General features: G+C 39.2%; 1 long non-coding RNA gene across 1 annotated transcript; it reads left to right on the top strand.

Moving 5' to 3' along the window:
- The first annotated feature begins 2,638 nt into the window (after nt 1-2,638).
- On the top strand, nt 2,639-5,750 carry LOC145723274 (uncharacterized). Its single transcript, XR_014148200.1, has 3 exons — nt 2,639-3,128; nt 4,989-5,090; nt 5,253-5,750. It is a non-coding gene; the product is annotated as an uncharacterized LOC145723274 (long non-coding RNA).
- The last annotated feature ends 12,328 nt before the right edge of the window (nt 5,751-18,078 follow it).

Genomic DNA, 18,078 nt, shown 5'->3' with positions numbered 1-18,078 from the left:
TCTGTGCATGGACCATGTGGTCAATGAACATAAGTAACCCTCTTTCCTGTTTGGGGGAGCAGCATCAGAACTCGGGAACTCTGTGTATGTGCTGCCGGAACTCAGAGCTTGAGCAAAGCTAAACACATCTGTGCCAGGGAACACAGCCCACATGCTGCTCCCCGACCTGCCAAGGGTATTCGTGGCCTCCATCTACTCAGGTGGGGATGGTTCCAGACAAGGGTCAGAATGTTAAGGATGAAAGGACTACATGCAGGCGTATGGTACTTCACGTGCATTTGAGGAAGGAAGGAAGACTGGAGAAAAATAAGCATATTACATATTATGATTTCAGTTTGGTTTGTCTTTGGGCCCGAAATTAGTCTAATACTTTTTTTTTTTTAGAGAGGGGGGTGGGCAGTGGGAGAGGGAAAGGGAGAATCCCAAGCAGGCTCCACACCCAGCACGGAGCCTGACACAAGGCTCAATCTCACGACCCTGAGATCATGACCTGAGCTAAAATCAAGAGTCAGAGGCTTAACCGATGGAGCCACCCAGGCACCCCAAATTAGTCTAATTCTTAACCATATTTTATTTACTACATCAGCTCTGTTGTCTGATTTTCCCTTCAGGATCCAGTGTGGCCCAGAAAGTGACTCAAGTCCAGCCAGCCCCATCCATGAGAGAGGGGGCAGCCCTTCGGTACCCTGAACTGTCTGTTTGAAACAAGGCAGAGCACATACTATACTTTTTGGTATCCACAGCTTCCCAGTGGAGAGATCACTTTCCTTGTTCATCAGAGTTCTTTTGACCAGAGTGCAAAGAACGGTTGCTATTCTATAAACTTCCAGAAGGCAGCTAAATCCATCAGCTTCACCATTTCAACCTTATAGCTGGAAGACTCAGCAAAGTATCTCTGTGCTCTCCAGGAACAGAGTGTTTGAAGTGATAATAAAGCTGAACAAAAACCCCAGAGCGAAATAAGAGAGAGCCCCTTGCTTCAGGAGCCAAGCCAAAATGCATACCTGCAGATCCCAGACAAGAAATGTTAATGAGTGTGGTTGCTTAGTCTGTGCTCTGAATCAGATTTAGTTCTAAGGTAAACCTTTTTCTATGTCATTTGGAAGCAGGGGTCCAGAGTGACTTTTTTCTAATTCATTTTCAGTCTTGAAATTTTTACTTAAAGTCAATCATAAAGAATATGTGCAAAGTTGCTGAAGTTGAATAAATTTGCCCCATAATGATTTAAAGGGGCAGTGTCACTTAAAGATGCTCACATCACAAATCTGGGTCCAATTATCTGGAATCATCATGAAAATTATCTCCTTAGCCTTTTCCTTTTTTTAAATTATTTTTTTATTATGTTATGTTAATCACCATACATTACATCATTAGTTTTGGATGTAGTGTTCCATGATTCATTGTTTGCATATAACACCCAGTGCTCCATGCAATATGTACCCTCCTTAATACCCATCACCAGGCTAACCCATCCCCCCACCCCCCCCCCTCTAGAACCCTCAGTTTGTTTCTCAGAGTCCATAGTCTCTCATGGTTCATCTCCCCCTCCGATTCCCCCCTTCATTTTTCCCTTCCTGCTATCTTCTTCTTCTTCTTTTTTTTTTTTTTAACATATAATGTATTATTTGTTTCAGAGGTACAGGTCTGTGATTCCTTAGCCTTTTCCTTTTAGGCTTTGTGTCAGGGTACAATCAGAGATGCAGAACCACCAACCACCACGAGTAGTGTAGAATCAGAGAGTAGTTATAAGGATCTGACCTCATGCAATTGCAATAGCTGGTGGAGAAGTCTGTGCAGAGCTGTTGTCTATGCACCTAGTATTGAGCCTGAATTTACTGGAAGTCAGCTAGAGTAACATTTGTGAAGGAAATTTGGATGTAAACAAAGTCATGGACAAACTATAATATTCTGTGACTGCCCTCCAGGGATGACAGACAAGTTAAATAGTGAAGAAGACTAGTCCCAGGGGGAGCTACCATTGCTGAATCAAGCCAGTAAACTCCCCATTGTGGTAATCATGCGAGAGAAGATTCGGGAGAGCTGGCTTGTTTTTAATCTTTTGCCTAGCCAGAAGCGAAAGTGATCGACTTCAAATGATGAATATAATACGTGGGATGATTTGGGCTGGAGAGTAATAAGATATCATGGAAATAAAGCTTGACACTGTTGCAGAGGTTGGGAGGTTTTTCTCCGTTAAGTGAAATTGTGTTTACTGCTCTGTCCTTTATTGTGGTATAGAAATATGCTGAGAAGCAGGAGCAAGAGTCAATGATGGAAAAAAATAATAATTGCATTGTAAGGAACCATGCATGGTTTACTCTTTTCATGTTATAACATGCCGCCCAACCTCCCAATATGACACCATAATGCCCTGACTTCCCATTAACAGTAAGAAACATGATAGACCATGGATACTTATGATAATATGTGAAATATGCTGTTAGATTACAAACACACCTCAGAAAATATTGAGCTTTATCTTGTCAATAAACTCCCCTGCAGTTTCAGATTCAGGTTAGGAGGTGTCTCCCAACCCCTCAATATTTTATACATTACACGCATCTGGTTGAGTGCCTAAGATAGGGAGGTTATTACACTAGGTGATTTGCATGTGTGTTCTCATTTAATTCTTTTTTTTTTTTTTTTAGATTTTATTTATTTATTTGAGAGAGAGAGAATGAGAGAGAGCACATGAGAGGGGGGAGGGTCAGAGGGAGAAGCAGACTCCCTGCCGAGCAGGGAGCCCGATGCAGGACTCGATCCAGGGACTCCAGGATCATGACCTGAGCCGAAGGCAGTCGCTTAACCAACTGAGCCATCCAGGCGCCCCCTCATTTAATTCTTATTGGAACACATCAAGGTTGGCTGCATCATCCTTTCAGGAGGCAGTGTAACTATGTGCTTGAGACCATAAACTTGGGTTGGATTTCTAAATCTACCATTCATTAGTTAAGATCTGAGGCAAATTACTTAATAATTTTTATGCTTCAGTTTCCTCATCCCTACACCATGGGTGCTGATGGGAAGTAAATGAGATGATGCATGCCAAGCTCAGCCCACTGCCCAATAGACACTGGCTACTTACAGAAAAGAAAGTTGAGTGCAAGAGAAGTTAAATACCTCACTGGGTAAGTTACAGAGTGGAGCCCTCCCTCCATATCTTGTTTAGGGCAGATACTTTTCCTCACCCCAAAAGTAATGCTCTATTTCAGTACAGTATTGTATATTCTTTATAGTGTGCATCACTCTTTAAAATTATCTTATTATTAAAAGTCTGTTTATTTAATTTTTTTCTTTTCCCACTGCACCATGGGTCTTTTCTATCCTATCTACTGCATCTTCCCTGCCTGAACAATGCCTAACCCAGAGGAGGTACAATAAGTATACATTTGTTGAATAAATGTGCAAAAGAAGAAATTACAGTTGACCCTTGAACAAGGCGAACGTTGGGGACACGGAGCCTTGCACAACTGAAAATCGTGCTTTTAAATTTTGACTCACCAAAAAACCGCTAATAGCCTGCTGTTGACCAGAAGCTGTACTGAAGGCAGTCAATTAACCTAGATTTTTGCATATTGTATGTATTATATACTGTATCATTACAAAAGTAAGCTAGAGAAAAGAAAATGTTATCCGGAAAAAAATCATAAGGAAGAAAAAAATACATTCACAGTACTATACTGTATTTATCGATACCATAAGTGGTTTGTGAAACCATTACAATAGTCCATTTTTAAACATTTTAAACATTTTATCACTCCCCAAAGCTCCTTCATATCCAATTACATTGAATCCTTATTTCCACCCCTGGCCCCAGTCAAACACTGATCTCCTTTATCTCTGTCTGGGTTCCTCTTCTGAACATTTAATATAATGAATGATTCAATATGTTCGCTCTTGTGTCTGGCTCTTTTCCTTAACATATTTTTAGATTCATCTATGTTGAAGCATATAGTAGTATTTAACTTCATTTATTTATATTTTTATTTATTTATTTAACTCATTTTTATTGCTGAATAGTATTCCTTTGAAGAATATGCCACATTTCATTTATCCATTTACCAGCTGATGGATATTTGAATTGTTCTCACATTTTTGGCTATTAGGAAAAATAATCACAATACTGATTCCCATTATTTTTAGAACATATATTCTCTAACATCTAAACCATTTACTGGGCATCACAAATGTAGGTGGCATGACAGATTCCAAACATCACAGACTCCAGATAGGTAGATAGATGTATGTTCGCATTCTTTTTTTTTTTTTAAAGATTTTATTTATTTATTTGAGAGAGAGAAAGCACATGAGAGGGGGGAGGGTCAGAGGGAGAAGCAGACTCCCTGCCGAGCAGGAAGCCCGATGTGGGACTCGATCCCGGGATTCCGGGATCATGACCTGAGCCGAAGGCAGTCGCTTAACCAACTGAGCCACCCAGGTGCCCTGTTCTCATTCTTATTATGCCACTTACTAGGTGTTTGACCTTGAGTTAATTACTTAATCTCTTTGAACTTTAGTTTCCTTGTTTGTACATTGGGAGTAATAATATCTCTTGCATGACTTTTGTATTAGAATAAGGTAATTAAGCAAAAAGGTAATTTAGCACTTAGTATGGATGCACATCCTCAATTTGGGGTGATTTGCAAGTTCTAAAAATTTTTTTGAAAATTTATAGAAAGATTTCTAACCAAAGTGCTTTTCGTACCCCAGATCGTTATGCCACCTGCAACTGTCTCTGCAGCTGGATAATGGCAGTCCATGATGAAGCAGCCTTCTGAAAGGTTGTCAGCTCTCTTTATGTTACAAACCTATGGGGGATTTCCTCACCGTTTGTGAAGCTGGCATCAAGAAAACAGTGTTTGAACCACAGGAAACTGAATCTAGGGCAGAGTTGGTTGGTGTGTTCCAAGACATTTATATGAACTTGTCTCTGATTGGCTGGGCAACCAGATGCAGAATTCTCTTTTCTGAAGCAGAATATTCCACAGATCTAGGCTGCAGAACGTCCCTCTGCTGAGATCCTTGTACGGGGTTAATGGAGAGGAGTCCTTTGGTACCCTCACTGCTAATCCTGTGGCTTCACCTTTGCGGTAAGTCCTTGGATTGCTGAACACATTCTGAACAGTCGTGGGTGGTGACGGAGAAGGGGGGAGATGCGGTCAGGCACCCCTAGGTTTTACTTGGGAATGTGTGAAGAAAATGGAAACTGTAGAGAGACCAATTTCTATGTCTGACCCTGTCTTTCTCAACAGGAGTGGGCAGCGTATTGAATGTGGAACAGAATCCTCCATGGCTTCATGTTCAGGAAGGAGAGAACACCAATTTCACCTGCCGTTTTCCTTCCAGCACTTTTTACTCTTTACACTGGTACAGATGGGAACCTGCAAAAAGCCCCACGTTCCTGTTTTCAGTTTCTTTAAATGGGGATGAAAAGAAGAAAGGACGAGTAAAAACCACTCTTAATACACAGGAGGGTTATAGCTCCTTGTACATCGAAGGATCCCAGCCCGAAGATGCAGTCATATACCTCTGTGCTATGACACAGTGCTCTTCAGGCACCTGCAGCCCATATCAAAACCCACGGCTGGGGCTGCTCTGGCACCTGAGTGGGGCACCTGAGTGGTGCACTTGGTTAAGCACTGACTCTTGGTTTCAGCTCAGGTCCTGATCTCAGGGTCATGAGATCGAGACCCAGGTCCAGCTCCATGCTCAGAGCAGAGTCTGCTTGAGATTCTCCTCCCTCTCCCTCTGCCCCTCCCACTCGTGCCCTCTCTCTCTTTCTTAAATAAATAATAAAATAAGTCTTTTTTTTTTTTTAAAGAGCCGTGTGTAGGTGGAAAAGGCAAATTCACTGAATTACAGTGTTTTCAATAATCAGGGGAAATTGCAGACATAGATAAACAAGCCTTCTAGTCATTGTAGCTCCCTCACCTAAATGGACTGTTACTAAGCACCACTAACCTCAACTCCCACCAATATATCAGTCATATCACTTCATCTCTTCACATGTATGAATGGAGAGTGTGAATATGCCCTCTTGTCATTCCTGGAATGGAGATCTGCATGGTTCATACCAGAACAGGCAATGCTGCCTCTGTTAACCCACGGAGGGTTTTGGTTTTGGTTCAGTTCAACCTTCTCCCTACGTGAACATCTGGATTTCATTTCTTCTCATTTCTTCTCATATGTGGCTATTTGCATTTTTGGCCATTTGCATTTATTTATTTATTTATTTTTAAGTAGGCTCCATGCGGGGCTTGAACTCACGACCCTGAGATCAAGACCTGAGCTGAGATCAAGAGTTGGATGCTTAACCACTGAGCCACCCAGGCCCCCTGACGATTTCCACTTTTTAAAAATCACTTGTGAAATCTGAAAGGAGCACTGATAAGGGACGTTCACTAAGGCTCTTGGTCTATCCTCCAGGCTATACTGTGATTGTGATAAGTACCTGAACTCTATGATGATCTAAGTTTCTTCATTTGTAATTTCCAGGCACATGAGATGGGTAAAATATCTGGTGCTTGCTTATTTTGCAGATTTCCAAACAATCCACCAGTTTACTACCCCGTTGGTACTCTAGAGGCCTCTAATTCTGGAACATTTTTGGGTTTTGTTACCATGAATTAACTTGTTTCTGGGCCTCTTCATCTACTTGTCAGCTTTCTCCTGACATCCACATTAATAACAGCCTATCCAGCTCTGGCCCAGCTTCTCAAATTATGCTGCTATGGCTCTCTCTCTCTATTTCTTTTTGTAGATTTTTTTTTTGAAATCTCATTACTGTCATTATCACATGTGTAACAAAAATACTACATATTCTGTAAACAGTTTTGAATTACATACATACAAATCCCTCAGACTGTACCCTTAGTTAAGAGACATACATATGGAAAGATTGTTTTTCCAAAAATCATTTACAAGGTAGTAATAAATCTATTTGACCATCTGACTGGGAATGGTTGAATCTCTTATGTTATTGGCGTGTGTGTAGTAGAATGGGAAGTGTGTAGCACAACACCGAGTGAGGAAAACCGACAGTCCTTTGCACGCTAGTGTTGGTGGAGTAAAACAACACAGAAGGAGATCAATCACTGTTCCAGCTGTGGGTCAGCTTCCCAGACTAGATCTCCATCATTATTGGCATAAAAATCAATGGTAGGAATTTCTCATATTTTCAGTAATTATCCTGTGGCTTTAGCTAAGTGAATTGGTAGAAACAAAAGGCACAGAAAGTCATCCAGGACAGAGTTTGGTTCATTTGTGCTTTGCTGCAACACAAGACTTCACAGGCTTTTCTATGTCATAGAACATAGAGAAATTGATTATGTTTACACAATGCTTCCAAATAGAGTGCCACTTGAAACCGGTCCCTGACTCCAACTTATTTGGGCCCCTTGCTTGTCTTTGGATGTGAGGCGAGAAAGCTCTTTCCACACATGTGGTCAATTCCTGGATACAGTGGCACATAATTTGGAAAATCTACTGTTATAAGTATGGGGAAAAATGTAAATCTGGAATGCAGAGTCTTTACAAAAAATATCCATGTCTTTACAAAAGTCATATGTAACCAAGGAAATATGAACCAAAATTCTCAGTCTCTGGGTTCTAAAATTGCTCTGAAATTGAAAATAGTCTGTTAAATTTTTTTTTAAAAGATTTTATTTATTTATTTGACAGAGAGAGAGATAGCAAGAGCAGTAACACAAGCAGGGAGAATGGGAGAGGGAGAAGCAGGCTTCTTGCCGAGCAGGGAGCCCAATGTGGGACTCGATCCCAGTACCCTGGGATCATGACCTGAGCCGAAGGCAGACGCTTAACGACTGAGCCACCCAGGCGCCCAAGTCTGTTAAATTTTTATTATTCACAGAAATACTGGCATGCTCTTGTAAATAGCCCCACAGTTTTGGGGGGGTTGTTTGTTTTTTAGGGTTTAGTAAATGGAATGAGAAGAACAAGTGAAGTATAAAAATGACATTGAACAAGAAAACCTTACGTCTCCCTGTTTATTGTAGGGCCCCAACATGAGCAATCAGCCACCAGCTCTTGTGTTGTGGAGACCCAGAACTCACATTACACCCGAACACATCTTCTGGGTGCCAGAGCAGGAGCACAAGGACCATACTCAAAAAGAAGTTTGGTGAAATAGGCAGCTATTCCAAGTTGAGCTATTAGAGACCATCAGGAATCAGATAGTTGAAAAACACATTTTAATTCTTGTCAATTGCCCCCAAGTCCTCAACAAGAATCTGCAAAGGACTTTGGTGCCACTGTAGTTTGCTGCATAACAAACCACTCCGAAACTCAATGGTTTTAAACAGCTACCATCTTACTATCTCATAATACTTCTGCTCCATGTGACATCTGGGGCTCGACTGGACTGGAATACCCCAAATTGCTCACTGACATGTCTGGAGCCTTAAAGAATGCCTGGAAGGCCGGGTTCAGCTGTGACTCAAAGTGAGTCACAAAGCTTGCCCAGATTCACTGTGGAAGTGGAGCACGGAATTCAGGAAGCACGGACATTGGGAGCATCTTACCAAAAAGCTAATGGAATAGGGCGCCTGGGTGGCTCAGTTGGTTAAGCGACTGCCTTCGGCTCAGGTCATGATCCCGGAGTCCCGGGATCGAGTCCCGCATCGGGCTCCCTGCTCAGCGAGGAGCCTGCTTCTCCCTCTGACCCTCCCCCACTCAGGTACTCTCTCTCTCTCATTCTCGCTCTCTCAAATAAATAAATTAAAAAAAAAAAAAAGCTAATGGAATAAACACATTCTTTATGACAGATAGGTACCAGAGTGCTAATGAAGCACAACACATATCCAGTAATTTTCAAGGTCATGTCAGTTTGACCTCTCAAGTAGCACACAGAGCAATTTCCTTATTTCTATACTCCTGCTACTGTCCTAATTCAGGCATTCAGCACCTCTCACTCGGATGATTGCTACGGCCTCTTAATCATCTGATGCCTCTAGTCTCTACTTCTTTTAAGCAGCCACTAGAATTATTATAAGATATATATTTGATTAGATCACTTCTTGCTAATCTTTGGGTAATGAGGAACCATTAGAAGTTGTAAAGATCAATTCTATATTAAAAGATATGAGGCCATTTATGGTTTTCCCCTAAGTTATCTTTTTTTTAAATTTATTTTTTAAAAGATTTTATTTATTTATTTGAGGGAGAGAGAGAAAGGGAGAGAGTGAGAGAAAGCCCAACAGGGCTGGGGCGGGGGGGAGGGCAGTGTGTGCTCGATCCCAGGACTCTGGGATCATGACCTGAGCCGAAAGAAGCCACTTAAATGACTGAGCCACCCAGAGACTCCCTCCAGCTATTTTCTAATTTTGTCTTCCCCCACTTTTTCACTATGTACTCCTGATGCATATCAGCCATTTAAAAAGTCTAACCATTTATGCACACTGAACTCTTTCTTAAATCTGTGCCTTTGCAGATGCTGCTCCCTTTGCCCAGATTATACTTTCCCCATTGTCAAATGCACACAAGTCTACTCATCCAACACGTCCAAGTTCAGACAGCATTATTGATTTCTTATCTGAAGGATGTCCTCTCATGGGATAACACATAACATTTTAGTATAAATATTCTTGAATTTGTCCTCCCTTCTGATAGTTTTAACAAGAATATTTGCTACTTTATATTTATATTCAGTGCAAGCATTTCCTACCAGGAATGTAGAGATTCTTTCTACTCCTTAAGCCAATGCATGGTCAGGTCCTCTTCTCTTAACTTAGCAAATTTCTACGTCAGGCTGTAGGACCCAGAGAAAGGTTACACCAGAGACCACGGTGTGTGTTGGGGAAGAGCAGATTTCTCCTGTGCCAGCTTACGCTTCTGTAACATTCTGTGACAGAATGATGAAAACACCCACAGGTGCCCCTTCCAAACTCTCTGCTCTTTGGAGATGGGAAGGAGTCTTCACTACCATAGCACTGATAGTTTTGTCTTCATTTTGAGACCCATGTCCAACACTCCTATGAAGGAAAAATATCCCAATAGTGTGTATGTCCAAAAGGTTTATCTTAACCCATGGGATTTCCATTTCTGGCACATCCTGAAACTGCTTCTTGTTCTGTTTCTGTATTATGCTTCGATTCAAATTCAGATCCACCTGTGACTCTAAATGAAGTGTTGAGATTTCTACTATGAAAACATTTACATGGCAATACTTCAAAGACATTAGAGCTCCCATAGTGGGTAAACCGACGAGTCCCCAAAAGATAAGTTCACATCTTAATCCACGGAAACTGTGAATGTGACCTTACCTGACAAAGAGCCTTTGCAAATGTAATTAAGTTAAGAATAGCAACATAAGATCATCCTGGATTATCCAGGTGGGTTATAAATCATAAATGACAAGTGTCCTTTTAAGAGACACACAGATGAGGAGGCCTTGTGACACATTCTTGCTGGAGGTAGAGTTTAGAGTGACGCAGCCACAAGCCAAGGAATGCCTAGAGACACCAGAAGCTAGAGGAGGCAGGGAAGGATCCTTCCCTGGAGCATTCAGAGGGAGCACTGCCCTGCTGACACCTTGATTTCATACTCCTGGCCTCCAGCACTCTTAGTAAATAAGATTTTGTTCTTTTGAGCCACCACATTTGTGGTAGTTTGTTATGGTAGACCTAGGAAAAGAATACAGTTTCTCCCCAAAGTAACATTTCTTTTTTTTTAAGATTTCTTTTATTTATTTGGGAGAGAGAGAGAAAGAGAGCACAAGCAAGGGGAGGGGCAGAGGGAAAAACAGACCCCCCGCTGAGCAGGGAGCCCGACCTGGGGCTTGATTCCAGGACCCCAGGATCAGGACCTGAGCTGAAGGCAGATGCTTAACCGACTGAACCAGCTAGGCATCCCCCAAACTAACATTTCTAAATAGCTACAACCAACCCTTGATTGTTTACCTTCATGGAAGGGTACATTTAGATTGGTCTTTGGAAAATTTTGAGTTAAACTTTCACATATTATATATGCAAACATACACATTTATTTATCATTTAACAAATATTTCAGTATCCACTCTTTACCAGGTGTTAGAATAGTTTCTGGGAACATGGCGATGAACAAAGACAAATATTGATTGAGTGACTACCACATGTCAGGGACTTTACTCATGATCCATCAGTGAACAAAACAGACAAAATTCCTTGCTTTCATAGACCCCACACTCTGGAGGGGCACTGTCCAACAGAACCTTCTGAGATGGTAGAAATGTTCTATACCTGTGCTGTCCACTAGCCACTAGTTCTATGTGGTTACTGAGCCCTTAAAATGTGGCTCATACAACTGAGAAACTAAATTTTAAATTTTATTTAATTTTAACTACTTTAAGTAGGCTCGTGTGGCTAATAGCTACCAGTTAGGACGGCAAAGTTGTTGAGGATGATACAGTACATACCCTCAAGATATACAAGGCAGCTCAGACAATGAACATATCATTATACGACAAGGCACTAAGTGCTGTGGTGTAAGTGAGAGTGAAAATCTGTGGAACCATATGGAGCTATTCTACCCAAGTGTTGTGTTTTATGGAAGCATTCTTAGAGAAATTCATGTCTGGTGTATAAGACCTTTTTTTCAAATTATATTGATTTTTTTAAAATCCCTGAGATGTGGGAAAGTAACACAGTGGGACAGTAAAGATGACCTCTAAATTAGATAATTAACAACCAGGATAATCTGTATGATGACAGAGAATTGGGTACTTTTTATCTTTTACTTTGAGATCATGGGTGATTTAACAAAAATTATGAATCTTTTCCACATTTATTAAAATATCTGTTACCTTGTATGTTCTGTTAGCACACACACATGATTCTGGATGAAACTGGAAATGACAAATGGAACTTTTTATTTCCTTTTGACACCCCAGTTTTAAATCACAGAATCTATTTTTAAAAGACAAAGTATTCCTCCCTAAACAATATCAATATCAGTAAACTCTTGTTTCTCCAAGCCTTGACAAATATTTATACCATTTGAATTAGAAAACAGTGTATAAAGGAATCAGTTATAAAATCAGCAATTTTTTAGTCTGGCCACAGGGAGGCAACATCTGTAAACATAGACGCTCCTCTGAAAGTGGCTGAGAAAAACAATCGGATTGGCTGTCTAAAATTGCAGTCACTTCTTTCCCCTTCCTTTTCAAAAGGTAGTGGTAGACCACATTTCTTTGGGTCTGGAAGACGCTTGTACAAGGGAACGCATTTAGGAGCACTCAGATTCAGCCACTCTTTCTGAAGAGGAAGGAAAGAGATGTTACTTACAGTACTAATGTTGATCTTATGGATGCAAATATCACGTGAGTTTGAGATTTCCCTGATTGCTTCCCGAGAATCCAACACAGTGGAATATTATCTGCCGGCATCTGCAGGAATGAGGTTTTCTGATTAATAGCAAAAAAAATGGGGGGGGGGGGCTGAAAAAGGAGAAAGATAGCGGGACTTGGAGAAGGGACACAAGGAAAGAAGGAGAAAATTAGACAAAAGAGAGAGGCCATTGTAGCTCAGAGAATAGAGATTTAATCTGATTTTCTCTGATGCCTCCCTTTTTTTTTTTTTTAACAGAAATAAATGGACAAGAGATAAAGCAAAATCCTCAATTTCTGCTTCTACAAGAAGGAGAGGGCTTCACCATTTACTGCAATTCCTCAATCACTTTAAACAGCTTACAGTGGTATAAGCAGAGGCCTGGGGGTGGTCCTGTTCTCCTGATCACATTACTTAAGGGTGAAGTGAAGCAAGAAAGACTGACAGCTCGGTTTGGAGAGACTAGAAAGGACAGTTCCCTGCACATGGAGGCCTCCCAGACTGCAGATGCAGGAACCTATTTCTGCGCAGGGCACAGTGCTCTCAGAGCACCTGCGACCTGTCCCCAAACCTTGCTGTAGAGCTCCAGGAGCAGCCCCTCTTTACTCTCCTTAGGAAGGAGTCAGAGAAAGCTGAAGTCATGGGGTGCTTGGGTGGCTCAGTTGGTTAGGCTCTCTGCCTTCAGCTCAGATCATGATCCCAGGGTCCTGGGATGGACTTCCACATCTGGCTCCCTGCTCCTCGGGGAGCCTGCTTTTCCCTCTGTCCCTCCCTCCTGCTCTGCTCTCTTTTGCTATCTCTCTCTCTCTCTCAAATGAATAGATAAAATCTTAAAAAAAAAAAAAGCTGGTCACAATGTGAAAAATTAAATGTTAAATAATAATAATAATAAATCTCCAGGCTCAAATGGCTTAATTGGAGAATTCTATTAAAAATTTGAAGAGTTAGCATGAATTTTACACAGTTTCTTCCAGAAAATAGAAAGAAAGTAATTCCTAACTCATTTTAAGAAGCTAGTATTTCCCCAATACCAAAATCAGGCGAAGACCATATAGAAAAGAAAACTGCGGAGAAATTTCCCTTGTGAATATAGGCACAAAATTTCTTCACAAAATATTAGAAAGTAGAATTCATCAATATATAAATAGAATAATACCAAATGCAAATGGATTTTTTTCAGGGACTCAAGTCTGCTTCAATGCTTGGAAATTAATTGATGGAATCCACCACATTAACAGGCTAAAAAAGAAAAATCACATGATCATGTTAATCTATGCAGACAAATTTTTTTTGCCAAAATTCAACAGTCATTCATGGTAAAAACTCTGAGAAACATAGGAGTAGTGGTGAACTTCCTCAACAGCTAATAGTGTGCTCACCAGTAAAATACTATATATTTTTGCCCTGATATCGGGAAAAAGACAAGGATAGTCACACTTGTCAGTTTCATTTAACATAATGCTAGATGCTCAAACCAGTACAATAAAACAAGTACAAGTAAAGACAATCATATAGATCAGAAAAGAAGTAAAACTTCCACTCTTTGTAGATAACGTAATTGTCTGTGTAGAAAATCCCAATGTATATACAAAAAATATCCTAAAACTATTCAATGGGTTCAACAAGGTCATGGGATACAAGACAAACATACAAAAATCAAATGAATTTCTATATACTAGCAGTGAACATGTGGACACATAAATTAAAAATATAGTGCCATTTACAATGCTTCAAAGGGACCCTAGACTCCTAGGTGTAAACCTAACAAAACATATATCAAAATTTTGTGCTGAAAACTCCAAAATGCTGATGAAGGATATCAAAGAAGACAAATGAAGACACATCCTGTGTTTGTAAATTAAGACTCAAAATGGTAGATAGGTCAATTCTCCCCAAAATGATATATACATTTTACATAGTTCCTGTTGAAATCCATGCAGGGTTTTTATACGCATATGCAAGATTATTCTAAAATTTATGTGAAAATGTAGAATACTAGAATAACTAGAACAATCTTGAGAAAAGAAGAATAAAGTGGGAGCAATCAGTCTATGTGGCTTCAAGCTATAGCTACAGTAATCAAGATGATGTGTTATTGGTATGGAGAGAGATATACAGATCAGTGTAAAAACTAGAGAACCCATAAATAGATCCACACAAATATACCCAACTGGATTTTTTTTTTTCTTCTACAAAAGTGCCAAAGAAATTCATTGGATGAAAGATAAGCTCTTCAATCTACGGTGTTGGAGGAAGTGGACCTCCGTAGGCAAGAAAAATGTAACTTGATTTAAGCTTCACACTTCATAAAAACTAAGTTAATAAAATCAACTTGAAGTGATCACAGACAAATGTAAAATGTTAAATTGTAAAACTCTTAGAAAAAGCATAAGACAAAATTCTTGATACGTAAATCTGGGCCAAGAGTTCTTAGACTTGACACCAAAAACACAGTCCATACAAGTTTAAAAAGAGAGAGAGAGGAAGAGAGGTAAATTCAAAATTAAGATCCTTTGCCCTGCAAAAGATCCTTTTAAAAGGATAGAGAGACAAGAAGCTCCAGACTGAGAAAAACTATTTGCAAACCATATATCCCTCAATAGACTAGTATCTAGAATATATAAAGAATTCTCAAAGCTAAACAGTAAATAAAACTAACAATCTCATCAGAATATGGACAAAAAAATATTTTACTAAAAAAGATATACAGATGACAAATATGCACAAGAAAATATATTCAACATTGTTAGCCAATTAGAGAAATGCAAATTGAAATCACAAGGAGATATCACTACACACCCATCAGAATGGCTAAAATAAAATTCGTGACAACTCCATCTTTCCAGAAGCAAAAGTTCTTGTCATTCTTTTAAATTCTTTTGCCATATTAGTGTGTGTGCAGTGGTATGGCATTGTGGATTTAATTTATAGTTTGTTGATGAGTAATGATGTTGAGCACATTTTCCTCAGCTTATTGGCCCATTTGGATTATTTCTTTTGATAAGCGTCACTTTGCATCATTTGCCATGTTTCTTGGATTGTAGGTTATTTATTTTATTTCTATTATTTAAAAAATTGTAAGCAAGCTTAGTTGTATTCAAGTTCTTTATCAGATACATATAGCACAAATATTTTAGTCTAGTCTGTAACATGCTTTTTCACTCTTTCATTGGTGTATTTGGGGAACATAAGCATAATTTTTTTTTAAAGATTTTATTTATTTACTTGACAGAGAGTCACAGCAAGAAAGGGAACACAAGCGGAGGGAGTGGGAGAGGGAGAAGCAGGCTTCCCGCAGAGCAGGGGCTCCATCCCAGGACCCTGGGATCATGACCTGAGCCAAAGGCAGACGCTTAAGGCCTGAACCACCCAGGCACCACAAGCATAATTTTTAAGGAGTGGAATTTATTATTTTTTCTTTTATGGTTAGTGTTTTTTTGTGTGTGCCCTTTCAAAGAAACCTCTGCCCATCCCCAGGTCATAAAGAAATTCCGTTTTCTTTTAGAAGCTTTATAGTTTCACCTATCACATTTAGATCTCTTATTCATTTAGAATTAACTTTTTGTATTGGTGAAGGAGAGGTCAGGAGACTTTTAAAAATACAACTAGCCCTGTACCTCTGAAACAAATAATACATTATATGTTTAAAAAAAGAAGAAGAAGAAGATAACAGGAAGGGAAAAATGAAGGGGGGAGGAATCGGAGGGGAGACGAACCATGAGAGACTATGGACTCTGAGAAACAAACTGAGGGTTCTAGAGGGGAGGGGGGTGGGAGGATGGGTTAGCCTGGTGGTGGGTATTGAGGAGGGCACATTCTGCATGGAGCACTGGGTGTTATGCACAAACAATGAATCATGGAACACTACATCAAAAACTAATGATGTTATGTATGATGATTAACATAACATAATAAAAAAAATGGGCAAAAAAACCCCCACACAAGTAGCCAATTGCTCCAGCACTTATCCTACATAAACCGTCCTTTCCTCCACTGAATTATATAGTGCTAAACTTAAAAATGAAACTGCTAGTTATTTTACCAGCAAAAATGGGTTTAATTCAGGAATAGCAGAGAATTGCAATCTGGGACAAGCAATCTATGGTAAAAACCATAGGCAAGTCTGCAAAACAAAGGAGAGGAATTCTTTTATAGAGGAAAGTGGGAAGGTTGTTATTTAAAAAAAAAAAAAAAAGCCTTTTGGAGGAAATGGGAATTTGAAGTATAACAGCTTCTCATTGGCTGAGTTGTGACTGTCTCCAATTGGCTGGGCTATTCTGGGTGGAAAGGAAAGTCTTCCTCCTGCTGGGATAGTAAATAGTGTCTAGGCGCAATTGACTACAAGTAGTTGGGCCTCTACTGCCAACATTCCTAACTCTATTTTAGTGAGGTTACTTTTATTAATTTTCACAATAGTCATCTTTGGAGAAAATCAATTGACAGTATATGTGTATGGGGTTATTTTTGAACTTAATTCTGTTTCCCAACCTATTTATTTTATCCTCATACCAATTGACCATTCTGCTTAATTACTAAGGCTTCATATAAGTTTTGAAATCTGGAAATGCAAGTCAAATTTCTCTCCCTCTCTCTTTTTTTAAATCAAAGCTTATTCTAGATCCTTGTGCTTCCACATAAGTTTTAGAATTAGCCTCTCAACTTCCACCAAAAGGGTTCCTGGTAATTTGATTGGGATTGTGTTGAATTTATGAGTAAATATGGGACAATTGACATCTTAGCATGGAGTCTTCAGATTTGTTTGATATCCTCTTCATTTAGGTAGGTTCTCTCTAATTCTCTTTATTATAATGGGTTGTAGTTTTTATTCTTGGGCATTTGCAAACCTTCATTAAATTCATTCCCAGGTATTTGTTAAATGGCATTTTAACTTTATTTTCCAACACTTTTAGCTGGAATCCAGAAATAAAATTGATTTTTGTGTTTAGTGACTTTCTTTAACTCACCTCCTGGTCCTAGTTCTTACGGTGTGTTTATAGATTCTTTTGTATTTTCTACATACACAAATGCATCATCTATGAATAAAAGTGTCTTTTACTTCTCCCTTTCCAAACTTTGTACATTTTATCTCCTTTTCCTGACTTGATGCCAGGATCTCCAGTATGATAATAAATAGAAGTAGTGATAGTGTATCTCTTTATCTTATTCCTGATTTTAAGGGGAATAATATTGACTTTGGGCATTTTCATAGGTATCTTTTATCAGATTCAGGAATGTCTCTTTTAATTCTGGATTGCTGAGGGTATTTGTCATGCAAAGGTGTTAGCCTTTATCAAATTCTATTGCTTTTTTGAAAGTAAATGAAATACATTATTTATCAAGTTGTACACTTACGATATATTTACACTTTCTTGTGTGTATATTATACTCCAATAAAAACTTTAAAATGATACAATAGCTTCATATTAATTATAAGATGATATGTGAACTAAAACTAAAATTTCAGGTGTTTTCATTCTAGTTTTCTATTTTTGTGCCTGGAATATTTGAGTAAGAACACATTCTTTAACCAAACATAACTTCAGACCACAGGTAAACTGTGGCCCTCTATTAAAAGGCCATAGATGAGAAATGTGACAATGGTCTTTTTCCTCTACCTGAAATACAAATGTAGGACTTTTGATTCTTGATATGTAGTACCGAGGAACCTAGCTGTCGATATTTTGGATTAGTTAGAAAAAGTAGAAAATTCTATTAAATAGGAAAGTACCATAAATCTCTCAGGGTACTTAGATCTTAT

This window comes from Leptonychotes weddellii, chromosome 9, assembly GCF_054177405.1.
Source record: "Leptonychotes weddellii isolate Sample4059 chromosome 9, ASM5417740v2, whole genome shotgun sequence".
Taxonomy (NCBI): Eukaryota; Metazoa; Chordata; class Mammalia; order Carnivora; family Phocidae; genus Leptonychotes; species Leptonychotes weddellii.
Note: the sequence above shows the minus strand (reverse complement) of the source record. Positions and strands in the feature narration are given on the sequence as shown.